Here is a 17,467-nt window from a genome sequence, read left to right on the forward strand (position 1 = left end):
AGGTCACCTGGAAAGTATGAATAATTAACATAAATGATCAAATTCTTAATAAGATAAATGTTCTGCCAGACACCCACGGCGTGGTAGTTAGCTGGTCGCGACGTGAATCACAAATCTAGTCATGACTATTTTGTCCGTTAGTGACCACGATACGACCTTAGAGATGGTTGCGATGTGGTGGTTAGTGGTTGTTGCCCGTTGACTTTAACCATTGATTTTTTGACCAAGTTTGATGTAAATTGTGAGTTGTAGACTGAGGTTTGACCTCTATGAAGTTTAGGAGATTCGTGTAGTTGACTTCATGAGACTTCGGTTGTTAGTCTTTCAACTTGTTTATTTAGATTATTTTTCTCATTATATTGTATATTGTAGAGTGTACCTTCAGTGCGAGGATGTGGTTATTGTAACGTCCTAAAATAAAGACCAAAAAGTTTCGTTTTTAAATTAGTAAAACTAGAACCCAAAACATCGTCATAAAACAATGGTGGAAGAAAGTGTATCAAATACATCAGAAAACATCAGAGTAATCATAATATGTGGAATGAGGTGGTGTATGCACTGCAATCATGTCCGGATCTTCCCCTTAGAACTAGAAGTACCTGAAACATAAATTGAAAACTGTAAGAAAGCTTAGTGAGTTCCCGAAAATACCACATACCATACATAATAAACACATAATGGCTCATACCCGTCCTCAGGCTCCGCCTAGAATCGAGCACAGCTCAGTATATAGATATGTTAGTCATCGGTCCCCACCCAACATCGGTCCTCGTCCGGTATATATATAATCATATAATAGATAAAAACATAGCACACACGATAATCACAAAGATAAGTAACATACAGAATGGTCATCGGCCCTGCCCACACATGCAAGAGTCACGCAGACATCTAGCATCCTCACATAACCTACCATGCGTTGATATTGGTGCCTTCGACCCGCTAAATACCATGAGGAAACACACCTCTAGTTGCTGAATCACTCAAAAGAATCTCTGCCTGCTGGTCTCGAAAATCCCCACGCTATCAACATCGAATAATATCTAATTATTAATTGGATTTCGACCCATAACCAAGAATCTAAACTACTTAGCCCATAACCAGGGTAAAAGACCATTTCACCCTTTATTTTACTTGGCCCAAAGCTAAGGCCCAACTCAACCACTCAAAAGTCCAAAATCCTTAATGGTAACCTAAAGCCCAATTTATGGCCCAATCCTCTAAATTAGGCCCAAAACCTATCATGGGCCTAAATCCAAGGAAGCCTAACATACTAGTCCCAAGCCCAAAAAAGAAGTCGAATAGCCCAACAAGGCCCAAACTTACAAACTAAAACTATTGCCCAATACTAAGGATTGCCAACACCCAAAAGCCCACCTGTTGAGTACGCGGGGTGTACTCAGCTCGTACAGTTAGCGTACTCCATTTGGGGCAAGTACGTGCAACGTACAAGTTAGGTATGCCTAACATACTCCCCAGATTGCCAACCTACTCCATTGAGCACTTAATCAATTGAAACCTCAACCCAAACTCTCAGATCTGTTCCTAAAGGGGGACTTATCACGTAAAGTTGGCAACTTTACACTCATGCATGGCTTAATGAGACTCAAAGTTCCAAAACAACTTAATAAAGTCCTTAATACTTACATGAACCAAAAACATCCATAAAGTTTGCATTTTTATGAACATAGGGCCTAAATTAGAGCTTAGATCTAGCATCAATTTCATCTAGAGTAGATCAAAAGCTCATTTTTACTAAAAAAGACTTAAAATGCCCAAGAAATACCGTAAAGTAGATCAAACACAAATGATCATCAAGGTGTGAGGTTTTTACTTCAAAAATCTTGAAAATGAGAAGGTGATCCTAGATATACAAGCCCAAGCAACTCCTCCAAGTGTTCGTCTTCTTTTTCTTCACCACAAAACACCCACAAATTACTCTTCAAGCTCAAATCTCACCAAAAGCTCTTAGGGTTTCGTTTTCAGAGTAAAGGGAGATGGAGGCTGGTCAATAATGTCCATGGAGTAGGTTAAAATTGTTTAAATAGGGCACAAACCGTAAAAAATTAGGGTTTTTCCCATCCTTGCCAACGCCAAGCTTACTCCACGTACGCCCTGCTTACATGGGTGGAACCCGCGATCAACAATTGAGCTAGTACACTAAGCGTACTCATAGAGTACGCCCTGCGTATTAGCCAGGGACCAAAATTTTAACGATTTGCATTAAGAGCTAAAAGTGAGACTTACCAAAACTTGAAAGTTACAATTCTCCTCCACTTGAGTCAGACTTCGTTATTGAAATATGCTGCCTTAAATAACTCTAGGTTGTGCTCCCTCATCTCGCCCTCCGGCTCCCATGGTCATTGTGAACCATTGCGATGCTGCCATTGTACTTTCACTCACTCTACAAACTTGTTACTCAAGGTTTTTGTATTCAGTTCATGAATCGCTATGGGTCTCTCGAGGTAATTCAGGTGATCATCCACCTGAATATACTCCAATGGAACCACCATAGAATCATCTGTTAAACAATTTCTCAACTGAGAGACATGGAATGTGTTATGGATCTGACTAAGCTCCTCAGGAAATCTAAGCGATAAGCAACCTAGCCCACCCTGGCCAAAACCCTGAAAGTGTCAATACACCTGTGGCCTAATTTGCCCATCTTCCTAAATCAGATAACACTTTTCAAAGGTGATACCTTCAGGAGAACCATGTCCCCAACCTGGTCCTCTAGATCTGATAAGCTCTTGTTGGCATAACTCTTCTACCGACTTTGAGTTGTATGGAGTCTACTCGAAACCTGTTGTATCAATTCAGTAGTCTTGAGTACCACCTCGATACTCATCACGACTCGTTCACCGAACTCACCCCGCAAGTCAGGGTCCTGCATTTCTTCCAATAGAGCATCTCAAAAGGAGGTCAATCAATGTTGGCATAATAGTTGTTGTTATACAAAAATCCACTACTGGAAGATATGGATCCCAACTCCCACTAAAATCCAAAACACACGCCCAAAGCATATCCTCCAAGGTCTTAATATTCCACTCACTATGACCGTCAGCATGTGGATGGAATGTCGTGCTGAAATGGACATGAGTAGCCAAATTGTTGTGGAATCTCTTCCAAAATCTATAAGTGAACTGGACATCCCTATCTAAAACCACCAAAATTGGCACCACATGTTGTGCTACTACCTCCCTGATGTATACCTCAGCCAACTTCTACGTAGAGATACTCTCCTGAATATGGATAAAATGCATGATCTTGGTCAATTGATCCACGATGACCCAAACGAATCCACTCTGTAATGAAATACATGGTAATTTCCTCCCATTTCCAAATGGGTATATCCAACGACATCATCTTGTCATGAGTTTGCTGATGCTCGGTCTTCAATTTCCTATAAGTCAAGCACCTCGCCACATACCAAGCTACATCATGCTTCATGCGGGGCCAACCATAATTAGGGCGAAGATCTCTATACATAATCATTGCCCTTAGATGAATGGAGAACCTGTATATGTGTGCCTCCTCCATCAGAACCTGATGCGCACTACCTCAATATGGAACCCATACTCTCTGATGAAGTGCCAATAACCCTCGACTGTCATAATCAAAGGAAGCCACCTGAACCACTAGGCGCTCACTCTTCCGATGCTCTTCCTTTATAGCCTCGATCTGAGCCTCACGAACCTGCTCCTAAAACAGAGTAATCACGCTCATCCTCAAACAAATATCCATGATATGAGTCGTGACCGCCTTGTGACTGAGAGCATCGGCCACCACATTGGCCTTCCTTGGATGGTAAAGGATCTCACAATCATAATCCTTCACCACATCCAACCACCAGTGTTGCCTCAAATTCATATTCACTTGGTCCATCAGATACATCGGGCTCTCGTGATCCGTGTAAATAGTACAACGGACCCCATAGAGGTAATGTTGCCAAATCTTGAGGGCAAAAACCATAGCCCCCACCTCTAAATCATGTGTCGGGTAATTCGCCTCATGAGGCTTTAGGTGCCTCGAAGCGTAAGCGATCATGCGACGCCTCTGCATCAGAACTGCACCCAAACTCTTGATCGACGCATCACATTCAACCACCTCTAGCAGGGTTAAAATCGACACCTCACATAGTCTCTATCTTAGGGTCTCAAAAGTTGTGTGTTGCTTAGGCCCCAGTGAAAAGTGATGGTCTTCTTCATCAACCGGGTCAGAGGAACCGCTATCTTGCCGAAATCTTAGATGAATCTCCGATAATAACCTGCTAAACCAAGGAAAATCTGAATCTTAGATAGAGACCTCGGAACCTCCTAACGCATCACGACCTCGACCTTGGCCGGTTCGAATAGAATACTGTTATGGTTGACAAGGTGCTCTAGAATCTGCACCTCGCAAAACCAGAACTCACACTTGGAGAACTTCACAAAAAGTCTCTCCTTCCTCAGAGACTCCAAAACCTCTCTCGAGTTCTCCTCATGTAGCTCCTAGGTCTTTGAATAGACCAAGATATCACCAATGAATACAATCACAGATCGATCCAACATCGGTCTGCATACATAGTTCATGAGGTCCATGAACGCGGTTGGAGCATTGGTGAGCCTGAAGGGAATCACCACGAACTCGTAATGACCATAATGAGTCCGGAAGGTCGTCTTCTACACATCCTACTCTCTGACCTTCATCTGATGATTACCCAAATGCATATCAATCTTTAAAAACAAAGATGCACCCTGAAGTTGTTCAAACAAATCATCGGTCCTCGGGAGTGGATAACGGTTCTTCACTGTTAACTTATTCAATACCCCGTAGTCAATACACATCCGATGAGACCCATCCTTCTTCTTCACAAACAAGATCGGTGCTCCCCATGGATAACTGCTCGATTGAATGAACCCCTTGTCTAACAGCTCCCGCAACTATGTAGACAACTCCTGCATCTCAGGAGGAGCCAACCGATATGGTGCTTTGGTTATCAGATCCGTACCCAGAACCAGATCAATCCTAAACTCGACCTGCCTATCTAGACGCACCCTAGGTAAATCCTCCGAGAACACATTTGGGTACTCCCGTACAATCGGCACATCATCCACAATCACCTTACCCTTATCCCAGGTATCCATAACATAGGCAACAAATCTGAAACAACCCTGATGAAGATAGTGTCTGACCCTAGTCGCTAAACATAGAATCGGCCCACATTGAGATCTCTCTCCATGAACCACCATCTCTCCTCCATTTGCGGTCTGTATACGCACCTACTGATGCTCACAATCAATAACCGCCCGATTGGGGCTCAACCAGTCCATCCATACAATAACCTTGTTCACGTGCAAAGTAATGGCAACCAAATCAATCAGATATTACTCGCTGAACATTTGAAGAACACAACCCTGATGAACCCTCGATACTTGGATAAATCACTCATCTGCAAACATGCCATCTAAAGGATAATTCCGCTCCCCTGGAGTTGCAGAAAACTTCATGCTAAGCGCAAGCGAAACAAAGGATCGGGTAGCCCCCGAATCAAACAGTACCAAGGCGGAAATACCGTTCATGAGGAAGTATCCTAAAATAAAACACATAAATATAAGCATGCAATTTAATATAAATAAAGATATAAGCAAAAGATACATGCATGTCACCACATCAGGCGCTGCATAAGCCTCCTCGACCGTTAGCTGAAAAGCCCTGTTTTTTCACCACAGACACATCCGCCTTGCCCTGACGGCCATCGGTGATGCCACTGGTCCCGCTGATGCCAAACTCGGACAATGGGCCTTTTTGTGGCCCCTCTAATTGCAATGGAAGAAAATCAGATCAGATATTGTGGTGATGGTGGTAGTAGCAACGCATTCCCTGCTAATACGATATGTGTTACTGCACTTGAAACAGCCAAAACAACCCACCCTACACAGCCTATTATGTGTCTTGCCGCACTTACCACAACAGCTCCGGCCCTGCTAGCCTCTAGACCTAGAACAAAATACCTTGAGCCTCTTGCCCAAACTCCTTGAAACCTGAGGTTAATCTGGCTTCCTCTTCCTCTCCATCTCAAGATCAATCTCCCACTCTCTGGCTCTCATAATCATATCCTCTAGTGCCCTGCAATTAGATCAGCTCACAAACTGCCAAATATCACTCTACAACATCTCATGGTATCTTGCCTTCTTTATCTCCTCGTCCATTGTATACGAAAGAACTAACAACGCCCTCTCACAAAACATCGTAGTGATCTCCACCATCATCTTAGTAGTCTGGCGAAGGTCTTAGAACTCCCTCGCCAGCTGTTGCATCTCAATCACCAGTGCAAACACAAATCAAAATATGGTCGTAAAATCATCCCATGTCATCGAATCAACAACGTCATCACCAACGGAGCGCCCAACCTCCTCCCACTAGTCTCGAGCTCTGTCTTTCAGAAGACAAGAAGAAAGTCTGACCTTTTCGCCATCGGGACAACTGCTAGTGAGAAAGGCATTAGTGACATCCGCTAACCAACGCCTGCTCGCAATCAGATCCTTCTCCCCGTAGTAATCCTTCTCCCCACAATCTCGAAACTCCCTGAAGGTCAGTGAACATGTCCCAATCAAATCCACCATCTCAAAACGGAAAGAGCCCAAGCGCTCCTCCCACACCTCCATGATACCCTCCTTGATCGTACCAAAGATCATAGGAATCTGCTCAAGTATGTTGCCAGCAATCTTAGACGAAATAAACTCCCGCGTCTGATCATTCAACTGCATAGCTCCAAAACCCAAGCCTAACACCTCTCCAGCACCAGAACCACTAACTAGTTTGCCTGAAAGAGTCACCATACTGAAAACAGACAATATAAACCATCAAAATACGCATAAATATATCGAGGAGTATCATACTCTACAAGTTCCCTAGTATCATCGCTGCTCTCCTTGACTCGAGTACAGATCCTCTGCTTCCAGTAGTACGGGCCCATACTACCTTCCACAACTATCCGTATTTTCCTTAAGGATCACTTTGAATCCTCCAAGTCACTCCTTGTCCTCATAAATTATCCTCCACAAGATAAGGCTCCCAACACTAAATCTCTTCTTAGGTCTTCCTAGGGTAATCACCACACCACTCTCTGCTATCAGATGCAGAAGGATCACCGACACCATATAATTTTTCAAATGAAAGGTATCACACTACAACGGTTGGACTCAGACAAGGGTTGCGCAACAGAGTTAAAACCTAACCTTCTAAGATTATTTAGTTTCTAGAATATGTAACTTAGAATATTCGCTTACTAGTTAGTGGAAGTCAGTGAGAACTCCTAAAAAGCACAAAGAAAGCAACCTTCGAGCACTGAGTAATCAGAATAAAGCATAACCTAATCAGGCCTTCCTATCACTGACTAATCAGGACTAGCATGCAAGTCTACAAGCTCATACAATAGTCATATGAAGGCGTCTCTCCCAGCATTCTATCATAAAACACGGACGATTGCATGCACCACACACTTTCCTTTTATTAGAAGCCCTTTTTAAAAAACATTTCTTTTTTGAAAAAAAAAATCTACCAAACCCTTAGTTTGAGTTCATATTATCCAAACAAAGACTCTGATACCAACTTGTAACGTCCCAAAATTAAGACCAAAAGTTTTTGTTTTTAAATTTATAAAACTACTATCCAAAACATCGTTATAAAACCATCGTGGAACAAAGTGTATTAAATAGATCATAAAACGCTAGAGTAATCATAAAATGTGGAATGAGGTGGTGTGTACACTAAAATCATCTCAGGCTCTTCCCCTTAGAGCCAGAAGTATCTAAAACATATATAGAAAACCATAAGCACAAAGCTTAGTGAGTTCCCCAAAATACCAAATACCATACATAATAAACACATAATGGACCTTGCCCGTCATGAGGCCCTGCTCAGTATATAGATTTGTCAGTCATCAAGCCCCACCAGGAATCAGGCCCGACCCAGTATATACATAATCATATAATAGATAAACACATAACACATGCAATACTCACAAATATAAGTAGCATACAGAATGGTCACCGGTCCCCGCCCGACATCGGGCCATGTCCGGTAAGCATACAAGCACACTAAACATGCAAGAGTCATGCAGACATCAAGCATCCTAACATAACAAACCATATACCGACATTGGTGCCTTCTACCCACTAAACACGGTGAGGAAATTCACCTCTAGCTGATGAATCACTCAATTTCTGCCTGTTGGTCCAGAAAATCCCCACACTATCAAAATCAAATAATATCTAATTATTCATCATATTTTGACCTATAACCAAGAATCTAAATAACTTAGCCTATAACCAGCGTAAAACACAATTTTATCATTATCTAACTTGGCCCAAAGACAAGGCCCAACTCAACTATTGACAAGTCCCAAATCCTAAATAGCAACCCAAAGCCCAATTTATGGCCCAATACTCCAAATTGGGCCCAAAACCCATCATGGGCCTAAATCCAAGAAAGCCCAACATACTAGTCCTAAGCCGAAAATAGAAGTCTGATAGACCAACAAGGACCACACTTATATACCGAAACTATGGCCTAATACCGAGGATTGCCAAGCCCAAAAGCCCACCTACTGAGTATGCGGGCGTACTCAGCTCATATGCTTAACGTACTCCATCAGGGGCCAGTACACACAACGTACCAGTTGGGTAGGCCCAATGTACTCCCCAGATTGCCAACCTACTCCATTAAGCACTTAATTGGTTAGACCTTAAGCCAAACTCTCATATTTGGTCCTAAAGGGGGACTTATCTTGTAAATTTGGTGACTTTACACTCATGCATTGCTTAATGGGACTCAAAGGTCAAAAAGAGCTTAATATAGGTCTTAATACTTGCATGAACCAAAAACATCCATAATGTTTGCATTTTTATGAACATAGGGCTTAAATGGAGCTTAGATCTAGCATCCATTTCTTCTAAAGTAGATCAAAAGCTCATCTTTACTTCAAAAAACTCAAAAATGCCCAAGAAAACACCATCAAGTTGATCTAACATGAATTATCATCAAGGTGTGATCTTTTTACCTCAAAAATCTTGCAAATGAGAAGTTGATCCTGGGTCTACAAGCCCAAGCTACACTTCGAAGTGTTCCTATTCTTCTTCTTCACCACAAAACACCAACAAATCACTCTTCAAGCAAAAATCTCACCAAAAGCTCTTAGGGTTTCTTTTTCAAAGTAAATAGGGGATGGAGGTTGGTCAATAATGTTCATTGGGTGGGTTTAAGTCGTTTAAATAGGGCACAACCCCTAAAAAATTAGAGTTTGTCCCATCTTTGCGTACGCCAAGTGTTCTCCACGCACGCCCTGTGTACGTGCGTGGAACCCGCCATCAACATTTGGGCTAGTACGCTAAGCATACTCATAGAGTACACCTCGCGTACCAGCCAGTGATCAAAAAGCTAAAAATTTGCATTAAACGCTAATATAGAAACTTACCAAAACTTAAATGTTATAGTTATCTTGTAATATGCTATTAGGACAAGTAGACTAGTTAGTTTACTAATTGTTGTGTTTATATATATATATATATATATATATATATATATATATATATATATATATATATATATATATATATATATATATACACACACACACACGAAGGGGAAAAGTTCAATAGAGAACCATTGTTCATTATTTTTTGTCTTCTATCCATAGAGATTCATATTGATATATAAAAATGATTATTTTTTTCAAAAAACTCACTTCATTTTCTTTGTTTGTTGAAAAGTAGGTCTATCTTTTTATACAAAAAAAATATTAATAAATATATCAAAATTCATATTTTTTTTACTCTTTAAACATGGATTCATATTGATATATATAAAAAAAAATCGATATTTAAGTTCAGAGTCACATTGTGAACCAGTTCAGATTCACGTTGTGAATCTTCTTAGATTCACAGTGTGCATAATAATAAGTCAGATTCACAATGTGAATCTAAACTGATCAAGCTTTTTCATATTGTAAATGTTAAAAATTGAAATATTTACAGTTTAGATTCACAGTGTGAATCTACACTGATCATGGTTTTTTTTAGTTGGTGTTGATATTTGTTAATAGAGTACAAAAAATTAATATTTTTGGTCTAATTAGTTTTTTTTTTGTGATACAAATAAACTTAAATATTGAAAAAACTAACAAAATGAAGTCGTTTTTTTCGAAAAAAAAAAAGTTTTTTTTTTAATATATTAACATAAATCTCTATGGAAAGAGGACGAAAAATCAAGAACAACGGTATATTCGGTTTTTTTTTTCGATAAAAAATGTGGCCTAAAAAAATTTTAAACGAAAAAAAGAACTGGTTTTTTTTTGTAACGAGGTGGATTTTTTGGTATAATCTGGTGTGTATGCGTCTAATGTACAAGTTTACATCTATTTCGTTAGACGTTGATCATAATGATATCCGACGCTCACGATTGATTCCTTGGTTCCTTGTTAATTATGTTTTTCTATTGAACCTCACCCTATATATATATATATATATATATATATATATATATATATATATATATATATATATATATATATATATAAAGTTAGTTAGTTGAGACGGTCCATCTTTGTTCGAATTCCAAGATACTCAGGCTGACCAAATTAATGCCGAAGGCCAAGAGCACACCAACTTTATGTTGAAGGCTGTTCTGGCAGACCAAATTTGTGCTGAAGGCCAATGTTTGTATGCTTACATGAAGTGTGATGTTTATGGTATTTTCGAGAACTCAGTAAACTTTAGTTTACAGGTGTATGTTAAATGTTTTAAATACTTCAGATAATCGTGGAAAGACGAATACATGGTTGTACACATTCATTTGGAGCTTTTGTACTTTGTCATTCCAGGTTTATTTAGCATACTTTGATTTTGAGATTTTGTCTTTTGGAACAAATAGTTTTATTGGTTTTTTGTTTATGAAGTTGATATTTTATGTTAATTAATAACTGAAAAAATTATTATGAAAGTTGGGACATAACAAAGTATTTAAGAGAATTCAATATTTCCTTAATTCAACCCCTTCGTGTAAGTTAATAAGACCGTATTCAAACATAACGATCTTAAAAATGACGTGTTCGACCTTTTTGTTGGAATAATAATATATTTAAACAACATTACCATAAAGATAATAAGAGTAGTCAGCATTTTGTCATATTACACCGATTATGACTCAAATTTTAGAATCATCCTCTAATTCTTAAATATCACTTTAGTCGTGGTAAGAAGGGGGTGATACAAAAGAAAATTGTTTATTCATCAAGTTGTTTCATCAATAGTAGAGTATATGTATGGTTTATAAGAATTTGTTCAAAAACATTAATTGTTATGTACTTAACTTTCTAATTTGATAGAAACTAGGTGTGAGACCCGTATGTTATACGGGTTAATTAAAACAAAATGTTAATATAAATGATTAAATGGAAAATTTATGTGAATTTGAAATTTGAAATAACTGAAAATTATGAGAAAAAAACATGCAAAAAATAAATAAATTAAAATTATGTGTTTAGTTATCAAATTTGTGTACTAAATGGGTAAATTATAACCAAATGCTAAACACAAAAGTTTAAACTGTAAATTTATTTGAAATTGAAATTAGAATTTAGAATTTGATCTTTGAAATTAATAGTCATTTTGATAGGTTTAATTTATGGAAACTAAATTAATGATATATTGTAAATGAAAAATGAAGTAAATGACAAGTGGAAAATAAATATATCTCAAAATTATGACAAAATGACATGTGGCCAATTAAATGAAAGAATGACATGTGGCAAAATCATTCTTATTTATTAGGGTAGATAAGAGAAAATGAATTGAAAGATTCATTGTCCCCACTTGCTTCTCATCAACTATTATGTGCTTGAATGTGCAGAAAAACTAAAGCTTGAAAATTGATGATGGATTGCTGAATCAACTGTTAAATCCTTCATTTCTGATCGGTGAAATCATCATACAAGTTGTTAAATTTGTTGAAATCTTTAGGTTGATTGCTTCCAAACTCATGATCAGATAAAATCAAGATTATGTAAGGTCAATTTGATAAAATCTTCATCAAATCATTCTAGATAGATGATAGTTTGTTAAAATGGATATCTATTTTATTACGTGACACACAAGGATATCAATCTTAGACTTCTATGAAAAACATCATTTGATCATCTAGGGTTCCATATAAAGATACGTATTTCTTGTACGATTATAAAGATTATCATCAAAACTAATGGATAAAATTGGATAGAAACTAAATAATACCAAATAATCTAATAAACACCTTAGTCAACTAACTTTAATCTTGTTTTTTTATGAACCACTAGATGGATTTTGATCAAAAGTTGAGAATGTTCCCTTGTCTCACCAAATATTATTGGTTTCAAATGAATATATATATATATATATATATATATATATATATATATATATATATATATATATATATATATATATATATATATATATATATATATATATATATATATATATATATATATATATATATATATATATATATACTATGGTACTAGTATATGCCAATATATGTAGGGATGCAGTTTGCACATGCAGATCACCTATTGGATATGGAGGTAGCTATGGTAACCTACAGTATAAAATATGAAACAAGTCAGTGGAGGTTCACATGTGTAAATGTGTGTGTTTGTGTGTATTTTAGGAACCATGTGAGGGGAGGGTTGCAGGTAAATAAATGGGGTAGAAGACTTGTAGGAGTAGGAGTTTGAAAGTGGTGATACTGGTATCCTTTTTGACTTATGGTCTCCTCGTTCCCCATATGTATTGGACCCTTCTTTTAACCAAACATCAATTTTATCCAAATTTCATTTAATAATTATTCATCGGTTTTACACAACTTTGGCTATGTTTAAATTAAAATAATTTTAATCGTAACGGAAAGTAATGTACAATAAACTTGTGCCGCTAACCGTAAATCGTAAGATAAAAAAGAGGTCGAATATCGGTCAATTAAATTTCTAATACATTCCTCCTAAATCGTTTTATGAATAAAAAAATGAGTTATTGTTATTTTAATAGATAATTAGAAGAGGGTTTAATTGAGATTATGGAAAAATAAACATTTTGAGATTCAATCTTAGAAACATTTTTCAGTTGTCGTACCAACATTCCAATATATTGGCATGACAAGACCAATGATGTTTGTGGAAAAAGTGATTAATCATATATGATTATGATAGTTAGTGGAAAATATGTGGTGGTGGCAAATGTTGTCGTTGTAGAGATGACGACAATGATAGAGTCAGTTGGAAACAGAAACGATGGTGATTGTGGTGGTGGGGATGTAGCGGGGGGAAAAGAAATGGACGATATTACATAATTATAAATGATTTTAACTCCCTTCCACCTTTGTATGCAATAACTCAAATGATAAAGTTGAATCTTAACATCTTTATTTTTTTAAAATCTATACAGAACCTACTTCTAAAGATTAATAGTATCCGTATGTCATAATCTTATATAAGTAGAAAAAAGAAAGATAAAAGGATATTTAATTTTTCTTTTTTGTAGTTATATATAACATATTAATAATTTACAAAGGAATTTAAGAAGAAAAAGAAACAACAAATGTTTGATACCTCTCAAAACTATATAGTTTTATAATGATATTATGTTATAACTTGAGGAAACCACAGTTAATATGTTTAAAATTATTAAATTAGATAATAAATATTTTTTTTTAAAGTTTCAACATTTTATTGATTGTAATTATATATGAATTAATTTGTTAAGTAAAATAAATATAATATATTAATATATATTTCAAAAAAATTTATTACAATATGATTTTGTAATTTCAAATTTTGAATTGAAGTTAGATTTTTTTACCAAAATAATGGAAATGATAGAAACCATAAAAAAGTGTTAGGTGTAAAAGAAAAACATAATAAAAAAATGAACATGTAATAATTTTAAGTTTTATTTAGTAAGATATGGATGATATTAATGTCTTTTAAATTATATATATATATATATATATATATATATATATATATATATATATATATATATATATATATATATATATATATATATATAGGAAAAAGTGAATATATCCTTAAGGAAATATAAGATTAGGTAACCAAACACACCATTATACGTGGTTTTGTTTGATATCTACTATAATAAATGAAGGTTTTTTTTTTTTTTCACGTGTCCTTTTCTATTTCATTTGGACACATGGTGTTTTATAGAATTTTTAAATTTTCTATTTTCCACTTGTTATTTTATTGTATTTTTCATTTTATTAAATTAAAATTCCACATTTGATATATATAAGGTAATATATATTTAAGGTATTTATTAGTAAATTGTTAATTTTAATAATTCAAAAAATTTCTCATTTTCCTTATAAATTCAAACTTTTCAAATTGTTAAAATTTTATATTTAATGTTTTTTAAATAAACCCATTAATACATGGGTCTCACACCTAGTATTAATTATAATGTTTTTAAAATTCAACCCCAATCTTGATTTACTTTGATCTACTTTCAAGATTTTTGAAATTTCAATATTATATTTCTCTTACATCGCATCTTTTTACCGAACACCTACTAGACTATATATATTGTAGTTGAAAATAAAAATTATGTAAGAGGAAGATAAATATGTAGTTTATAAAAATCATGTAAGTAAGTCAAGTTAAAAGTTAGATTATAAGAACATTGGAAAATAAGAATGTATTATATGATACAAAACGACGTAATATTATAAGTTTGAGTACCTAAGCTTATATACCTTAAAGGTATATTCACTTTTTCCATATATATATATATATATATATATATATATATATATATATATATATATATATATATATATAGAGAGAGAGAGAGAGAGAGAGAGGTAGGTTCAAAAGTTTTCTCACATTTATTGTGTGCTAGAATGCACCAATAATAATTGAGTAAACATTAAATGTATATTAAATGATATCTATATTTATAAATACTTTTTATGGAAACTAATTTAATTTGTCATTAATATCAATAATAATATTCTTTTAGAATAAATTCATATATAAAATAATAAGAGTGTATTCTAGGAAAACGAGATTATATTCTACTAGAATACACCCTCACTCTTCATATTTCATACAACTTTATTTTATTTTAAGTGAATGGGTCTTGAAATAATGTTATTGCTGACATAAAAACCTAGATACGAATTCATTTTGAAAGAATGTTATTGCTGACATTAATGACGAATTTAATTAATTTCTTAAAGAGAAAATTATAATTATGGATATCATTTAATATACATACAATTATGGAAACCATTTAATATTTATCATTATTTAATTAAATAATAATATAATTTTACTAAATTCCTATTGGTGCATTCTAGCACACAATAAATGTAAAAAACACTTTAACCTAGCCATATATATATATATATATATATATATATATATATATATATATATATATATATATATTAGAAAACCACAAGAGTTTTTAAAAAACTCCTTTCACATCACACATTAATCATCTTTTAATTATTATGTATTTTTGAAAAATTATTTTTAATAAATATGCTTACAGTTAATATATTTCTTTTACTTTTTACTCAATTAGTTATTTTGTATTATTTTTATTTAAATATATATTATTATTAAAAAATTAGTATTTAGTTTCGAATTAAACCATTTATTTTTCTAACTTTTTCTTTTTTTTTTTTTAGAGATTTTTACAAATAATTTTTGGTTGGATTTTTTTTAATATTTATATTATGTTTCCTAATATGTACTAAATAAATTAAATTTTCAAGTAAACCACTTATATTTCCGATTTTTTTTCTTATTTTCGGCTTTTTTTTTTTAAATTCCAACAATTTTTTTGTTTGGAATTGGATGGCCTAAAAATTGATTAGAATATTTGTTTTCCAATAAAACCACATTTTTGTTGTTGCAGAGAAAAAAACATATTATTCTTTGGGTGAGACATATTTAATATTAATTAATCATGAAAATTTTCATTTATGTTGTTTATTTATAATTTTTTTTTTCATTTTCTTCATTAATATGAAAGCAGCTTTCAAAAAACAAGATCACACGCAGGAGCGGAGCTTCAACGTTTGTTTCGGGGGACGGAAATATAATATGTAAAAAAATTGGTAAGCAAGGAGGGTCACAACCAAAATTTTATATTTTTAGGCCAAAAATATATAAAATGAAAGTATGAGGGCTGTTTATAACTAAAAAATCAGGGGGGCAACAACCCCCCTTGCCCTTATAAAGCTCCGCCAATGATCACACGAATCAGTACTCTGTGTTACAACTTAAGAAATGTTTTGTATAGTATATTTATAACTAATGAATTTTTTATCTTTTTGAATATTTTTGATATGATATAATATTTGAATATTTTTCGTTGTCTTTTCTGACTTTTTATAAGTTTATTTTATTTAACTTTTGTTTTTTGACTTGTAGATTAGATACACAACTTTCTCTCTCTCTCTCTCTCTCTCTCTCTCTATATATATATATATATATATATATATATATATATATATATATATATATATATATATATAGTTAGGTTATTTTGTTTTCACTATCTATTGTGTGTATGTATGATTGATTCTGGACCAATCATTTTAGTTATTTTAAGAAAGTAACTAATGTATATTACATGTTGAAGATATATATATATATATATATATATATATATATATATATATATATATATATATATATATATATATAAAGTAATAAAAAATAAACGCATATATATAAAATACTGATGCTGAAAACAAGGGAACAACAACCCTCGTTGGGAGTAATTTTCAACCACACATTTATTTTATTGCAAAATGCTCCAATGAAAAAGTAATATTCATATCAATATTTTTTATACATATAGAAAGCGACATAAAATAAATACAATTTAAAACACTGTATAAAATCAGCAAAAGTTATATTATTTTTTCATACAATTTATTATTCGCTATATAAAGATATTAACGTACGCTTGATATACAATTTTTATAACTTAAGACGGTGGATAAAATAATCACTTAATCATTGACGTAACTAATTATTTAAGACTATGACAAAGAATAAATATGTTTGTTGAACTATAGGTTTGTTTTGCTGATATTTCTATATAAATACTGAATTACATCTCAAAACGTGTAACGGTTCGCTTAGTATCTATTATAATACAGGTCAACATACCCTTATCATATTCATTTGAAAATTACAAAACTTTTCATCTACTCTATTAATTAATATTAATCAACTACTACAACTCAAAATTGTTATAGGGGTGAGCATTTGGACTCGTGGATCGGACCTTGACCAGGACCAATTTTTGGACCCTTAGGCCGGTTCTTGGTTTTAGGATTTGATCAAAACCGGTTTGGTTTTATTTACCGGTCTGGCCGGTTCTGGGTAAAAACCGGTTATTTTGTGACATTTTTTAAA

This window comes from Lactuca sativa, chromosome 3 (assembly GCF_002870075.4).
Source record: "Lactuca sativa cultivar Salinas chromosome 3, Lsat_Salinas_v11, whole genome shotgun sequence".
NCBI lineage: Eukaryota > Viridiplantae > Streptophyta > Magnoliopsida > Asterales > Asteraceae > Lactuca > Lactuca sativa.